The sequence below is a fragment of the Nelumbo nucifera genome, chromosome 2, assembly GCF_055504915.1.
Source record: "Nelumbo nucifera cultivar China Antique chromosome 2, China Antique-T2T, whole genome shotgun sequence".
Classification (NCBI taxonomy): domain Eukaryota; kingdom Viridiplantae; phylum Streptophyta; class Magnoliopsida; order Proteales; family Nelumbonaceae; genus Nelumbo; species Nelumbo nucifera.
The window spans coordinates 89,377,916-89,394,088 of NC_142650.1; the positions used below are offsets into that span (position 1 = coordinate 89,377,916).

General features: G+C 45.0%; 1 non-coding gene across 1 annotated transcript; it reads left to right on the top strand.

Annotated features, from left to right (window-relative positions):
- Positions 1-747: 747 nt before the first annotated feature.
- On the top strand, positions 748-821 carry TRNAV-AAC (transfer RNA valine (anticodon AAC)). Its single transcript has one exon. It is a non-coding gene; the product is annotated as a tRNA-Val (tRNA).
- The last annotated feature ends 15,352 nt before the right edge of the window (positions 822-16,173 follow it).

Consider the following 16,173-nt stretch of genomic DNA (forward strand, 5'->3'; position numbering starts at 1 on the left):
ATAAATAATATATATATATAAGTCAGATTCGATGGTATAGAGGGTGATTCGAATTCGATCTGATTGAAAAATCAGATCCTCTTGTCCAATCCGAAAATCCAATAGGGGTTATTGAATCCATTTGCACCCCTCCAAACAAATCCGAGATGACTCTTACTTTTTAGATTATTCAAACACATCAAATTGAATTTAACCCGTCTCTTCAGAAGAATTGAGAAACAGAGTGCTGAAAGTGGGAATGGTGGAAGCACAGAGAAGTGGTGGAAAAGCATGAAAATTAAAACAAACGGATGAGGTGGAATAGCAGGAAATACTTGCAACCCCATTTCTCTCTGTGATTTTTTCTGGGAAACCCATGATCCCACCAACAAAGAATACTTGATGGTTCCTTCTCCCTTTTCTACATTAACTATGGTTTTAATTTCCCTTTGAAGTTTGGGATCGATACACACTATTGCAGAATTTTGGGATTAATACACACTATGTATCTGCAAAATTTTACATGGACGAAGAACAAAGGAAGCAAGCGAAGGAGTCCAAAATCAAAGCAACAGCAGTTGAAGCTGAAGAAGACGATAGTCAGTTAGTCAAAAAGATCATTCCCAGGGGATCAAGATTTCTGCCTCTCAGAAAACCAACACCGAAAGTATTATTTGCACAACTGTGGAATTCATGACATCTTGAGATTGCAAAGTACAATTTGCAAACTTAATGGGTTTATAGTGAAGCAAAATTTTGCCAAGCAATGGTGTCGTGGTGTAGTTGGTTATCACGTCAGTCTAACACACTGAAGGTCTCCGGTTCGAGTCCGGGCGACGCCATTTCTTTTTATTTCTAATCTTTTACCCAGTTGACCAGATAGCCATCTAAGTGCCACATACACCATAGATCCATGGCTATGGTAGTGTATAAAACTGAAATTTGAAAAGCAAAAATTTACCTTTTTTTTTGTTTTTCAAAATGTATGTAATATTAAAATAAATGAAGACATTAGTCATTTGTGATGTTTGGTATCATCTGTCATTTTCTCGGGGGAATAGTCATTCTTTGCAATTTGGTAAAATAATTTTGGGCTTTATGCATATTTTATACGAACAAATGTGTAGGTATTGCTTGTGACAATTTCAAATAACAATAGTAATTTCTATATCTTATGGGAAACCCAATAAAAAAGATAAGTAATTAAAGTATGGTGTCCTAGTGGATTTAAATTTCGTATTTTATTTTTATTATTAATAAAAATTATTTTTATTTATCATATTTATTTTGATATAATATTGATGGAGGGTGATTTGGCCTGACCTCATAATAAGGGAACACATAGATGTGACTCGACATAAGTGACAACTCAGCATAACGAGTTCGCTCCAACTCAGCGTAACAAGCTCGCCATGAATAGCAGCTCGCTACAAGGTAATGCTCTGTTGCCCTGAACTAAGACTCCCCCAAGTAGGGAACACCCCGAGCTAAGATTCTCCCAAGAAGGGAGCACCCCGAGCTAAGATTCTCCCAAGTAGGGAGAATCCCAAACTGAAGACACTTCGGGTTAAGCTCGTCAGCTCCCTAGCTGGAATAACCTCGCTCCTGTCCAAACCTAAGTAGGCTACCTCGGAGACCTGCCTTGGGTAGAAGTACCTCAGTGCATCACCAACAGTTCGGTGTAAGGTAGATCCCTGTAGAGCAGTTCGGTGTATCGCAGGGGATTTCTGCCTGACAACCGTACCTGCCAAACCTGGAGACTACACCCACATCTATCGCCTGGCGGCGACATGCCTGCCAACCCTGGAGGTTGTTTCTTGTCAGTCAGGACCGTACTCTGCAGTGGTCACCTTTGCCCGACAACTCAGCTCTAACAAACAGCCAGCCACTCCAAGCCGTTATTTGACAGCAGATCATTGCAGCAGAGATTTGGAGGCGGTTGCACCTGACATGTCAGGATGCTAATATATAAGGACCCCAACCCCAAGAGGTGAGGGTATTGCGTGATCATCACTCTTAGCTCTTTAATTTCTCTGCAACTCTCTCTCTCTCTCTCTCTCTCAACTTTCAATCTGGTTACTAACTTAAGCATCGGAGTGTTCCCGCCGGGTGAGCCCCCTGGGATCCTTCATCTTCTTCCTCACAAGTAACTCTCGTCCGTTGCGAGATAGGAACGCAGCCACTTCCAGCTAGGAGTGACCAGATCGCACACCATCAATTGGCGTCGTCTGTGGGAAACGTTTCGAAAAGCCTTCTTCCATCAAATCTTTTAAGTTTTGTTTCCATGGCTTCCTCCAACAACGTCGGACGCAATGCAGACATGAATGCTTCCGGGGAGCAACCTCAGATCCCAACGGTGTACGTTGGTCAGTTCACCCTACCACTCTCTGTGGATGAAATTCCTACTCTAAACATGCCCCAGATCCTGGCACCTGTGAACGCTCCACTCCCCTCCATGGCGGGTGCAACCTACGCTGAACCATTTGTAGTTCCCCCGGTGACTGGACAAAACCAACTTGAAGACCTGGTACACTACATGCGAGCTATGCAAGCTCAAATGCAACAGGTCCAACAATTCCAACTGTATCAGCAACAAGTGCTACACCAGGTTTATCAGCAGTAGTACCAACAACAGTTCCCACTGCTACCTCAGAACCAACAGTCGGCTCCACCTCAACATCCGGCCACACAACAAGTTAAGCTTCACCGCCGGAGCGAACACCCCTCTCGCCGGGGAGAGACCTCCCAGACCCAGAATCCCCCTAGGAGCCAAGTCTCGTTCCGCGGCAGGAGGGAGAAACCAGTTACTCCCACCTTGCCGTGCATGGTCAGGTCGGGAGAGTCTCAGCCTAACAGACCTACATCACCTCGGATTGTAGAAAACTGGTTCGAGGTCCTGGCCGCAGACTATAGACAAGGTCCCTCAATCCATAGCCATCGCCAACAATCCAAGCCACTCCCCGCAAGAACTGTGCCTGACAACACAGAGGCCAGCAGCACCAATGCGGAGCCGACCAAGAAGCAAGGGAAACGCCGCAGAGCTCGCCGAGCTACAACCCAGAATTTGCCCAAACTCCTCAAAGGAAAGGAAGAAGTGAGCTCGGGAGCAGTGAAAGCCACTCCGCTCCTCTCTGTGCCATCCCCCCGTCTCCCGAACTCCTAGCCGTCCCGATGCCAAAAGATTTCAAGGTACCTCCCCTGGACAAGTATGATGGATCACTCGATCTGAATGATCATGTAGATTCTTTTCAGTCACAGATGCACTTAGTCGGGGCAGGTGAGTCTTGCATGTGTAGCTTTCTCTACTACGTTTAAGGGAGTAGCTTGCACACGGTATAGAAACCTTGCACCCGGGACAATCAAGAGTTGTGCACAGTTCGTGCATATTTTCACCTCACATTTTATCACCAGCAAGAGGTGTCCGAGGTCCCAAGAAAGTCTTCTCGGCATAGTCCAAAGGGAGGGAGAATCTATCCACAGCTACATCAAGAGGTTCAATGATGAATGTCTGCAGATACCTGATCTAGACCCCACAGTGAGGCTCGCACCAGCCAAAAGAGGCATAATGCACAAAGAGTTCAAGTGGCATGTGGTTGCCAACAAGCCCAAGGACGTAACAGAATTCCTCAAGCTCGCCGACCAGCTCATCGGAACAGAGGAGGAGATGAACCAGAAGAACAAGAACCCACCGGAGAAGAGGAAAAGAGAAGGTGAGACCTCGACTAACGGGGACAATAAGAGGAAGAAAGAACCAGCTCGGGAAGGAAAGCCAGACTAGTCTTTCCGAGCTCCTCCATCTAAAAGGATGAACTACACGCCCTTGAACGCGATGCGAGCAGAAATCCTCATGGCAATCAAGGACACATCTTATGTGAAGTGGCCACCTCGGATGAGAGGAGACCCGAATACTAGAAAATAAAAATCTGTATTGTCATTTTCATAGAGATCACGGTCATAGCACTGAAAATTGTAAAAACCTCCATGATGAGATAGAAGAACTCATCCGCCGTGGGTATTTAAGAAATTTTGTACAAAGTGATAACAAAACAGGACGGCAGGGGGAGCAAGGTAGAGACGCTCCCGAGTCCAACAACAGGCAAAATGAGAAGCCGTAGAGGCAGCCACTCGAAGAGAGGCTAGTTCGTGGAACAATCCAAATGATCACCGGCGGATCGATCGTTGCGGGCTAAACCTCATCCGTGGCCAAGGGTAGAGGATCCGATTTTCTTCGCCGAAGATGACGCACGCGGAGTCCAGTACCCCCATGATGATGCGCTCATTGTAGAAATGAGAATCAATGATTTCGAGGTAAGGCGCGTCCTTGTCGACTCTGGCAGTTCGGTGGATAAACTCTTCATGGCTGCGTTTGACAAACTTCAGCTTCGGGACAACGACCTCAAGCCCGCGAACACTTCCTTGGTAGGATTCAGCGTAGAGGAAGCCAGGCCCCTGGGGAGAGTTACAGTACCTGTGGAGGTCGGCACATGGCCTAGTATTGTGAGATTCTACCACCCTTTTCTAGTGGTCGTGACTCCCTCCCTGTACAATGCCATAATAGGTTGGCCAATCACCCACGCTTTACGCACAGTGGTGTCCACCTATTACTTGGCTATGAAGTTCCCAATGGACTTCGGAGTAGGGGTAGTGTGGGGCGACTAGCTCGAGTCTCTTAAATGCTACGTCGCCGCCATAAAAGGGAAAGCCAAGGTGGCCAACGACCTCGAGTTGGAACTACCTACGGAGCAGCATGAAGAGCGAGCTACACCCATAGAAGAGATGGTCGCTATACCTACTTCGACAAACGATCTAGCTCGAACTCTGCAGATCAGCACTTCAATCGAGGAGCCTCTACGATCTCAGCTAGTAAACTTTCTGCTTAAAAATTTAGATGTTTTTGCATGGTCTGTGGCAGAGATGTCCGGCATAGACCTCGGAGTCATTACTCACAAACTGAACACTGACCCTATAGTTATGCCCGTTAGACAGAAGAAACGCAACCTAGCCCAGAGCGTTGGAGAGCAACCGATGAGGAGGTTGGGAAGCTCCTCGCAGCCGATTTCATCAGGGAGGTCCATTACCCGAGCTGGATAGCCAACCCCGTTCTGGTAAAAAAAGGCCAACGGGAAATGGCGCATGTGCGTTGATTATACCGACCTGAATCAGTCCGAAGGACTGCTTCCCACTTCCCAAGATAAACCGTTTGGTGGATGCGACCTAAGGGCATGAGTTGTTGAGCTTCTTGGATGCTTACTCGAGCTACAAGGTCATGCCCTTTGGGCTGAAAAATGTCGGGGCAACTTTTCAAAGACTTTTAAACCGATTGTTCGAGCCACTAGTCGGCAAAAAAGTAGAATGTTATGTAGACGACATGGTCATCAAAACTCAATATTCAAATGATTTAATTAAAGATATGCATTCTGTTTTTGAAATTTTGTGCAAGTTTAACATGAAATTAAACCTGAACAAGTGTGTTTTCGGTGTCACCTCAGGTAAAATCTTAGGCTACATCGTCAACCGACGTGGCATTGAGGCCAACCCTGATAAAATTAAGGCCATCCTAGATATGAGACCACCCCTGAAATTGAAGGAGGTTCAGAGGTTGAATGGCCGCATAGCCGCTCTGAGCTACTTCATGTCCAAATCGGAAGATCATTGCATGCCTTTCTTCAAGGCAATTAAAAGAAGCAAGGACTTCGAATGGATCGAAGAGTGCCAGCTTGCTTTTGACGAGCTCAAAAGGTACCTCGTTAGCATCCCGGTGTAAACCCAACCCGAGGAGGGAGATATTTTGGAGTTGTACCTCTCCACGAGTGACGAGGTAGTTTGCTTGGTACTGATAAAATAAGTAGATCGGGTCCAACGACCCATCTATTATGTTAGCAAAGTGTTGTAGGAAGCAGAGACGAGGTATCCAGAGATCGAAAAGTTAGCGTACGCGCTAGCTGTTGCAACTCGGAGACTTCGACCGTATCTCCAAGCTGATACGATCGTCGTCATCACCAACAAGCATTTGAGGCAAGTCTTGCTCAAGCCCGAGGTCTTCGGTAGGTTGACGAAGTGGGCCATCGAACTCAGCGAGTACGACATCCAGTACAAGCCGCGAACTGCTATCAAGGCCCAAGACTTAGCTGACTTTGTCACGGAATGCACTTTTAGCACCGAAGTCCCTAGGTCGGATGAGCCCGAGCACAGCGAGGAAGCTTCGACCAGTGTAGCCTCTCTCCTGGTTAGACAGAACCTGACCTGGGATGAGGAGCCCTAGATCCTTCATGTGGATGGCTCATCAAATCAGTAGGGTAGCGGGGCTAGAATCGTTTTGTACGAGCCAAGTGGTGTGAAATTAGATTATGCACTATGCTTCGAGTTCGCTACGTCCAACAATGAAGTGGAGTACGAGGCATTGATAGTCAGGCTGGCCTTAGCGAGTGAAGTAAAAGCTAAGCACATCATTATCTGCAACGACTCCCAGCTCGTGGTCAACCAGGTCACCAGAAAATATGGAGCCCGCGAGCCAACCATGGTCACCTACTTAGCCAAAGTCAGAGAGGCTCTGCTCAACTTCTAGTCCTACTTCATCAAGCAGATCCCGAGATCCGAGAACGCTGAGGCCGATGCCTTGTCCCGATTAGCCAGCACAAGCGATAACACCATGAGAACCATGTACATGGAGAACCTGCCTCGACCTACTATTCTCGGGGGGGGGGAGAGGAGGTCGCTCCTGTCATACAAGCAGAGCCAAGCTGGGTTGATCCACTCGCGAACTACCTACTACACAGGACCCTCCCTGCAGATCGTAATGTTGCCAGAAGGGTAGAGCGTCAGGCAGCCAAATACGTCATAATAGATGGACGGTTGTACTGAAGATCCTACACGCTCCCTTATCTGCGTTGCTTACGACCTTCCGAAGTGCTTCGCGACACTCATGAGGGTTTGTGCGGCGGACACATAGAGGGCAGAGCTCTCACCCAGAAGGTGCTACGATAGGGATATTATTGGCCAACGATGTAAGCAGATGCGATTGAGTTCGTGAGAAGGTGTGACAAGTGTCAGAAGCATTCCAACATCCACCACTAGCCCGCTGCCGACCTTAAGTACCTTACCAGTCTGTGGCCCTTTGCATAGTGGGGAATCAATATACTCGGACTGTTTCAACCAGTGATAGGATAGAGGAGGTTCTTAGTGGTAGAAGTTGATTATTTCACTAAGTGGGTGGAGGTCGAACCTCTCGCAACGATCACGGCGCGAAGTGTGCAGAATTTCTTCTGGAAGAATATAGTTTGTCATTTCGGACTACCCCGAGTGCTCAACTCTAATAACGACAAACAATTCAAGGACATTAAGTTCCAGAACTAGTGCAAAGACATGGAAATACAACAAAATTTCACCTCGGTGGCGCACCCTCAAGCGAACGATCAAGTGGAGGTCACAAACAGAGCCATTCTCCGCAGACTGAAGGCATGTCTAGCCTGAGCTAAGGGACTGTGGGTAGATGAGCTACCCAGTGTATTATGGGCTTATCGAACCACGGTGAAGACCGTAACGGGCGAGACCCCCTTCAACCTCACTTACGGCACAAAGGCAATAATCCCAGCCGAGATTGAGGTCCCTACACTACGCCTGGAAGCATACGACGACGAAGCAAACAAGGATGAACTACGCACCAACCTCGACCTACTTCATGAGGTACGGTACCTCGCATACATTAGGACCGTGGCCTACCAGCAGAGAGTAGCTCGGTACTATAACGCCAGGGTCAAGAAGCGGAACCTCCGCGTCGGAGACCTGGTTCTTCGTAAAGTCATGGTACCTCAGCCCGGTGTTGGTAAGCTCAGGCCAAATTGGGAAGGACCCTACCAAGTGAAACGGGTACTTGGGGAAGGAACGTATGAGCTCGAAACCCTAGAAGGAAAGCAGGTACCTCGGGCATGGAATATTGTCAACCTAAGGCAATATTACCTGTAATTACCGAAGTGAGTGGACCACAAGTCGCTCCTCGAGCCTAAGGGCCAAAGTGCGGAGCTAAACCTCGACACTACAAGACCTAGTCGCCTCCTTGGCATGGGCGAACTCCAGAAGTGAGTGGACCACAAGTCGCTCCTCGAGCCTAAGGGCCAAAGCGTCGAGCTAATAAAAGAACCTCGCCACTACAACACCTAGTTGCCTCCTTGGCATGGGCGAACTCCAAAAGTGAGTGGACCACAAGTCACTTCTCAAGCCTAAGGGCCAAAGCACTGAGCTAATAAAAGAACCTCAGCACCGTATAAGACCCAGTCGCCTCTTTGGCATGGGCAAGCTCTAGAGAGTGGATTATTAAGTCACTCCCCCAGTCTAAGGGCTAAAATACCGAGCTAACAAAGGACCTTGGCACCAACAAAGACCTAGTCGCCTCTTTGGTATAGGTGAAGTGATAAGGCACACCCAGCTCGGGTATGAATACATGTAATGGTTGTTACGACATGTAGCCTGTGTGCAGACAGGTCGGGTGTATACCCTACAATGCCGCTCACTTCGGAAAATTTACTCCTAAGTATGGGGTGGCAGTTAGCCTGTGTGCAGACAGGTCGGGTGTATACCCTACAATGCCGCTCACTTCGGAAAATTTACTCCTAAGTATGGGGTGGCAGTTCGGGGTAACAGCTAAGGAACCCCTACCTCGGTCACCCAGCTCGATGACTCAACAAGTTCGGAGAAAATTACATAATTACGACCAAAAGGAGATAATTACTCGACACTTTGCAAAAAAGAGTATTTCATTAATTTTGTAATTCATTACAAAGGTAGAAAAGGAACAAAAAACGCCGAGCGCGTAGGCTCAAAATACAAAAGACCACTTGGACTACTTGGGAGACTCATCACACTTGCCCGAAGCCTTCGCGGGAGTACTGGCCTGATCGGTGGCATTGGCCTCTCCAATGTCATCATCACCCTCCTCCTCGGAGTTTGGGTCCTCAGCAGCTTGGAGGGCGACCTCTCCTGTGATTCGCGAAGTGGTGATGGCGCTATGGGAACTCGCACTTGATCAGCCACCTGCTGAGCTTGAATCCTTTCGGTAGGCCTCCACCAACGCCCCATCGAACTCTTCCGAGCTCTTGTAGTCCTCAACGGCCTTCACCTTGGCCTCGTCCGTAGCCTTGACGAAGATCTTGGTCTGTTCTTTGACATCAGCCTCGAGGCTCTCCACTCGATGTAGTAGATATTCCTTCTCCAACATCAACACCGTGATATACTTTTTCTGAGCTATAGTGTCACTCTCTAGCTGGTGGATCTGACCGCAAGCTAACTTCAGCTCGGTGTGAGCCTCACAGGATGAGCTCTCGGCAGCAAGGCCCCGCTTCAAGCGCCTCTCGGACTGGAGAGTCAGGGCATGCACGGCAGAGTTCACCTACCAAGGAGCACTAGTTAGTACCGGCAAGGCTACAAAACCAAAAATTAAGGCAGAACAAGACTTACCACCATGCATTGAGTAACGGCCCGAGCTCCGAGTTGAGCGGTCGGTAGCTCGGACCAGCTCTTGAGTTTATCAGTATATACCACCTCCTTGCTTTTGTGGAGGTCGTATTCCAGAGTCAAAATACTCCGAACTGCCCCTTCGCTGCCCGAAGAAACTACAACTGTAGAAGGAGCGGGCTCCGAGGGCACCTCGGGTCCATGAGGCTCGTCTCCGGCTCCTCGGCCAGGTCAATCACTTGAGGAGCGCTTGGAGGTTGTGCGGGCTCGGGAGTAGGGGACCGCGGAGATTCGACGTGAGCTCTTTTAGCAGCCTGCTTCTTCCTCCCCTTCATTTTTCCGAAGAGTCTATCCGCACTGAGCTGCTGCATGGGGCCTGCAATAAAGCTTGACATTAGCGATGCTACCAAGAAGAAATACCAGCTACTGAGGTAAAATACTAACTCTAAACCAAGGTGACCTACCAGGACTCAGGTCGGCCTGTACGAGCTTATCTTCGGCGATGTAATCCTTGTAGTTGAGGCTGACCTCCGCCCAAGAGTGGAGCATCTCCCTTGTTTTCAGGTCCAGCCTAATGCCGGAGTCCTGAACGGCCGCCCTCCAATGAGTTGGGGAGGGCCACCCCGCAAGATTGCGGACTACAAAATAATCCCTCTTCCAGGTCGGGATTTTACTAAGGAGGTCGTGTAACAGTTTGTAGCCCAGGCGAGGGGACAGATAATAGGTCCGCCTATGCTCGGGAATGACGCAGGAAGTATTCTTCTTTATGGATAAAATAGAGTAGAAAATGTCGAGGTCAAGGGGTAGGGTGTAGTCAAAGCAAAGAGAAATTGTCCCGACCACATTCCGGATGCAGTTCGGGTGAAGTTGGTCTATGGTGACATCGAAGTGCTTCAAAACTTCTATGATTAAGGGATGTAGAGGAAGACGGAGTCCGGCCGCGAGCTGTTCTCTGAAGATCACGATCTCATCATGATCGTGTTCCCAAGGGAAATTGCCCACGGGAAGGTTATAGGTATACTCCCTTGGATGGTTGTACTTGTGTATTAGGGCCCTAAGTCTATCTACGGTCATGGTTGAGGGACCGAACTTGTCCGGCACCCGACCTCAAGAAGAGGTGGATGCTAGGTTATCTGAGGCCTCTCATGCCTCATAAGAGGACTGCATCTCGGAAAGGCCCACTTGAGCCGAGGTACCCACCTCGGGCTCATCTAGAAGGCTATCGAAACTACTATTTGACATAACTATTGAATTGGACTAAACTAAAAAAGAAAAGCTAGGGAAGACTCACCAAGAAGAGAGACCGAACTGAAGGACTAACGAACTAGAAAACCCGAGTTGAGGACTTTAACCACGACCTCAAGGTGAATGCTAGAGAACTTATGGCGGAGAAAATGACTCAGGTCCCCCCATATTTATAGCCGCAAGGTCAGGGGATCAACGGTCGAGATCAAGAAGATCTGACGGTTCCTGAGAAAATTGGTTGCATGACCATCAAGGCCGAACTCAGTTTAGCGTGTTTTTTGGCGTCCGCGGAGTTTATAGATCGCATGACGTCCGCACGTAAATCGCACGCAACCTGGGTTATACTTGGTTGAGTCGAGCAGCCGAACTGGCCTGACCAACGAACTATCTAACTGGACAGCCTAAACCTCGAGCCAAATCCATCTGTCACGCCGTGAACTCCCCGCACCAGGTCAGGACCCCTGGCCCGAGGAGTAAGGGGCAATTGATGAAGGGTGATTTGGCCCGACCTCATAACGAGGGGACGCGTGGATGTGACTCGACATAAGTGACAACTCAGCATAATGAGCTTGCTCCAACTAAGCGTAACGAGCTCGCCATGAATAGCAGCTCGCTACAAGGTAATGCTCCATTGCCCCAAGCTAAGACTCCCCCAAGTAGGACACCCTGAGCTAAGATTCTCCCAAGTAGGGAGAATCCCGAACCAAAGACACTTCGGGTTAAGCTCGTCAGCTCCCTAGCTAGAATAAGCTCGCTCCTGTCCAAACCTAAGTAGGCTACCTCAGACACCTACCTCGGGTAGAAGTACCTCGGCGCATCACCAGCAGCTCGGTGTAAGGTAGCTCGCTGCAGAGCAGTTCGGTGTATCGCAGGGGATTTTTTGCCTAACAACCGTACCTGCCCAACGTGGAGACTGTACCCACGTCTCTCGTCTACCGGCGACGTGCCTGCCAACCCTGGAGGTTGTTTATTGTCTGTCAAGACCGTACTCTGTAGTGGTCACCTTTGCCTGACAGCTCAGCTTTGACAAATAACGGCCAGCCACTCCAAGTCGTTATTTAACAGCAGATCGTTGCAGGAAAGATTCGAAGGCGGTTGCACCTGACATGTTAGGATGCTAGTATATAAGGACCCCAACCCCCATAGGTGAGGGTATTGCGTGATCATCACTCTTAGCTCTTTAATTTCTCTGTAACTCTCTCTCTCTCTCTCTCTCTCTCTCTCTCTCTCTCTCTCTCTCTCTCTCAGCATTCAATCTAGTCACTAACTTAAGCATCAGAGTGTTCCCGTCGGGTGAGCCCCCCGGGATCCTTCATCCTCTTCCTCACAGGTAACTCTTGTCCGTCACCAACTTGGAGCGCAGCCACTTCCAGCTAGGAGTGACCAGATCGCGCACCATCAAATATGATAAAAATATAATTAGAGATGTTAATAGGGGTGTCAATGGACCGGTTTTAATTGGGCATATGTCTTGTTGGATGGACCAACAAGACATTGAATTGGACCAATCTAGACCTAATGGTCCAAAGTATTTATTGGATTTGATTGGGCCTGGTCCATCCATAATGAATTTATATTGGATTGGGTCGGGTTGCGCCAATATCTGGTCCATTATAGAAGATAAGAGTGTAGGTGTCAATGGACCAGGTTTGGGTTAGAGTTAATCTAAATAAAAACAAATTTGAACAGATTGGACAGTCCGAACAATGAATTGGACCGGATCGTACCAAATCCAGTCCAATTGACACCGCTAGATGTGAACAAATTTTTTGATAAATGTCTACGCTTTTATAATTTTTATTTGTTTCTATTTTTTGAGTTATTATTATAAATTTATGACATCATGCATTGACCTATCTGACTACATAAAAGATAAAATAATCTCATTTTTGGGAAATTTTAAATTTTCTATGCCATTTCCATAATTAATTGTAAAAACTACTATTATGACACTTTGTTTAATATAACAAATCTATATTATATGAGATATGTTAAATTTTTCCATAATTTTTTTATATTTTGTTGTTGTAATTCTATTTATTTTTTATTATTTAATTATGACCTCATTATTTGACCGGTTTTTCAAAATGGTTGGATCATTAGGGTGCAAGTTGTGTAAGTTGGGCCAAGTTCATACTCAACCTAGGCCCAACCCTATGCATTGGGCCTAATGCTCGTACCCAACGTCAAGGTTGATCTATCCAATTTGGGCTCAACCCACATTGAAATTTGAAGCACTTGGGTTGAGTTGAAGCTTGGATTGGTTATGTATGTATGTATGTATGTATGTATGTATGTATGTATGTATGTATGTATGTATGTATGTATGTATGTATGTATGTATGTATGTATGTATGTATGTATGTATGTATGTATGTATGTATGTATGTATGTATGTATGTATGTATGTATGTATGTATGTATGTATGTACACCTCAAAAAACATGAAGCCCCAATCTTTTGGGCTAGGCTCAGGCCCAGCCTAAGGAACAAAAATCCAAGCCAATTTGTCTAAAATTGCAAGCTGGATTGGTCTAGGCTCAAATTGAGCCCACCTAATTTGCATCTTTATGTGTCACTAACCACCAACTAGATGGAAAAAATTATTGTCTTTCTAAGTTAGTTTAAAAACACAAAAGATAAACTCATATTTATTACACTTTCGTTTAATATGATAAAATACACAATACTAGAGATGTACCCAAATGTTCTCTGCAAATTTTTTGTATTTTTAATAATTTGTCTATATCCTTTCTAAAATTACTGATATTTAATTATAACACTATGGGTTGATCATTGAAAGGTTGAACTATAGACCCATCACTTGAATAGGACCCATCATTTTTAATTTTATATTTCATTTTCATCATTAATATCAACATTTCTTATTTATCATACTTATTTTTATTTAAAATGATAAATATATATTTTTAGAGATGTGCCTAATTTTTCTTATAATTTTTATATTTTTATTATTTTTAAAGATTTATTATTTAACTATGTTACCATTGGTGACCCGTTTGACCTAGATGGTTGAACTACATACTTGCCACACTAACAAAGGAACAACCTAGTTTTCATGTTGGATTTAAACACATTGATTTTTAATTGTTAAAATTATTGGGTATAGATTTAATTAGTAGAATTTATTGGTGAGAATAAAATAAAAATACTACAAATAAAGAATCTAAGGAAGGAGAATAGAAATTAACATCTTAATAAGAGGGAATTAAATGAAGTGAAAAGTAATAGTTTAAATTACATATTCTGTCATCAATTGGAAAAAGACTAAATTCAAAGGTAAGGGTATTTTAGTTAAAAAATTCCACAAAACTTATTTATTTAATATAAAATAAATATAGGATTTAATGAGAGAAGGGAGTTAATGCCTTAAATATAAGACTTAATAAGAGGGAATTGAATGGATGTAATATAAGGATCATATTCAACAATGGATATATATAATCAAGAAAAATTCCAGAATCTATATATCATTCCCACTTTTAATAGTAGTATAGATTATTACTAATCGGGACCAATGTAACGTACGGGCTTTATTAAAGGAATGTGAAGCAAATTGAACCTTATGATATTGCTAGCCCTATAATCATTTATGACCTAATTCCACCTAATTCGGGCCTACCCATGATCATCCCTTAACTCCAATCAGATTGATGTACATAGGTATTTAAGAATAATATAAGTATATTATTCTTTCATGATCAAACTTGGTTTGTTTTTGTCAATTATCCCTTAGACTAGAGACTTATGAGACTCGTGTTGGTTTAGAATATTCTCAATCATTGGATAGACTTGGGGAGTTTTTGCTAACAAGGTTGATACTGGTGTGTTGTCAAGTTGGTGGAGCGGCTTATCTCAACTATTAGGGTTAGACACCAAACACAAACAGTGGGTGTTTGAAAGAAGCATTGAATCCAAACCAATTTCTAGTTTTGCCTTCGACCTTGGAGATGGAAAAAACTAGAAAATTGCATTTAACCTCGGACTTGATTATGATACTACACTAGGTTTTTGACTAAATTATTTTAGATATGCCAATCAGTGAGATCCATCAAGGGTCAAATATTTGGGCTTGTTGGTGTAGTTTAGGATATTACCTATGTGGGTGATCATAGTGATAGGATTAATGATTATGGGATAAAAGGTTAAGTGTAAGAAACCATTACAGTGTTGAATACCTAATGTGTTTCATTTTACATAAGTCCATCATCCTTGGTTCTTCAAAGGTTTGTTAAATTAAAAGATCATTTATATTTAAACGTTGAGCCCAAACTTACCCCAAGTTGATTGGGTCAAGGGTTCATTGCCCCTCGGCAATGAATTTGGCCTAACCTCTTCTAGAGGTGACGCCGAACCCTTGTGGACTTATGTAAGACCTTAGTAGGTCCCACACCATACAATCATCAAGCCTATGTGGCCATGCAATGCCTAAGTTAATAAGCTATTAAAGAAAATGGGTTTAAGGCCAAATACTAATATGATTAGTTAAGTGATCACAAGACAACTTAAGTTGTCATGTGATTTGGATAAAAAATGGGTATGGGTCTGGGGGTATGGAGTACTCATTCTCTTAAGAAGATAATGCTTATGTAATTGGAGATAAAGACCTAATCAAAATCTAATTTGGATAGGCTCCTCATAGGATTAGGAGAGTGCTCTATATAAGGGACAAAGAAGGGAGGAACAATTCACGCTATTCTCTCCATCCTCTTGAAGGGATGAGAGATCCATCATATGGAAAGCCGAACCCTATAGGAAGGTAGGGCGAAATTTCAAAAATTTCTCTCTCTTCCATGTGGGAAGATGCAGTATCTAAACAAAGTTAGTAGGAGAGGGATATACCTGATACGAAGATGCAGTATCTCCCAACAAAAGTGTTCATGCCCAAAGAAAAACTCCAAAGACTGCTCCTACTGAAGATGACACAGCGAATGGTGGAGCAGAATTAGCAGGGTCCGTCCAATGAACCGAATTCTTCCGCAAGAATTCAATGGAGGCAGTGAGCACGACTTCTGATTAGCCTTTCTCCAAAGACAGATATCAAGACTCTTCTTGATCGCTCCTACAATGGAGATCGAACTGGCAGTGTGGCGGCAATTGGAGGAGGACGCAAGAGCAGAAGATGGCATAGATGTCTTCTCTCTTGGTGATCTGAGATCTAATCTCTGGATGCTGGTGATGGGTTGAATGGTTCGCCCCCTCCTCCTTTTATAGCCTTAAAGAGAGCTCCAAATCTAATTAGGAGTTTCCTAATCCAAATCTGTATTTGGATAAGGAGTTCTTTTTAAGAGATAAGGATAAGACCTTATCTTATCTACAGATTAGATCATCCCTCTCCTAATCTCACTAGGAGGTTTCTAGATCCAAATCTGCATTCAGATCTAGACTCTCTGAGTGGATAGGGATAGGACCCAATCCTATCTATTGATTTAATCCCAGATCCGCCCCCTTATTTAACTAATCAAATTAGGCCAGTTCAAA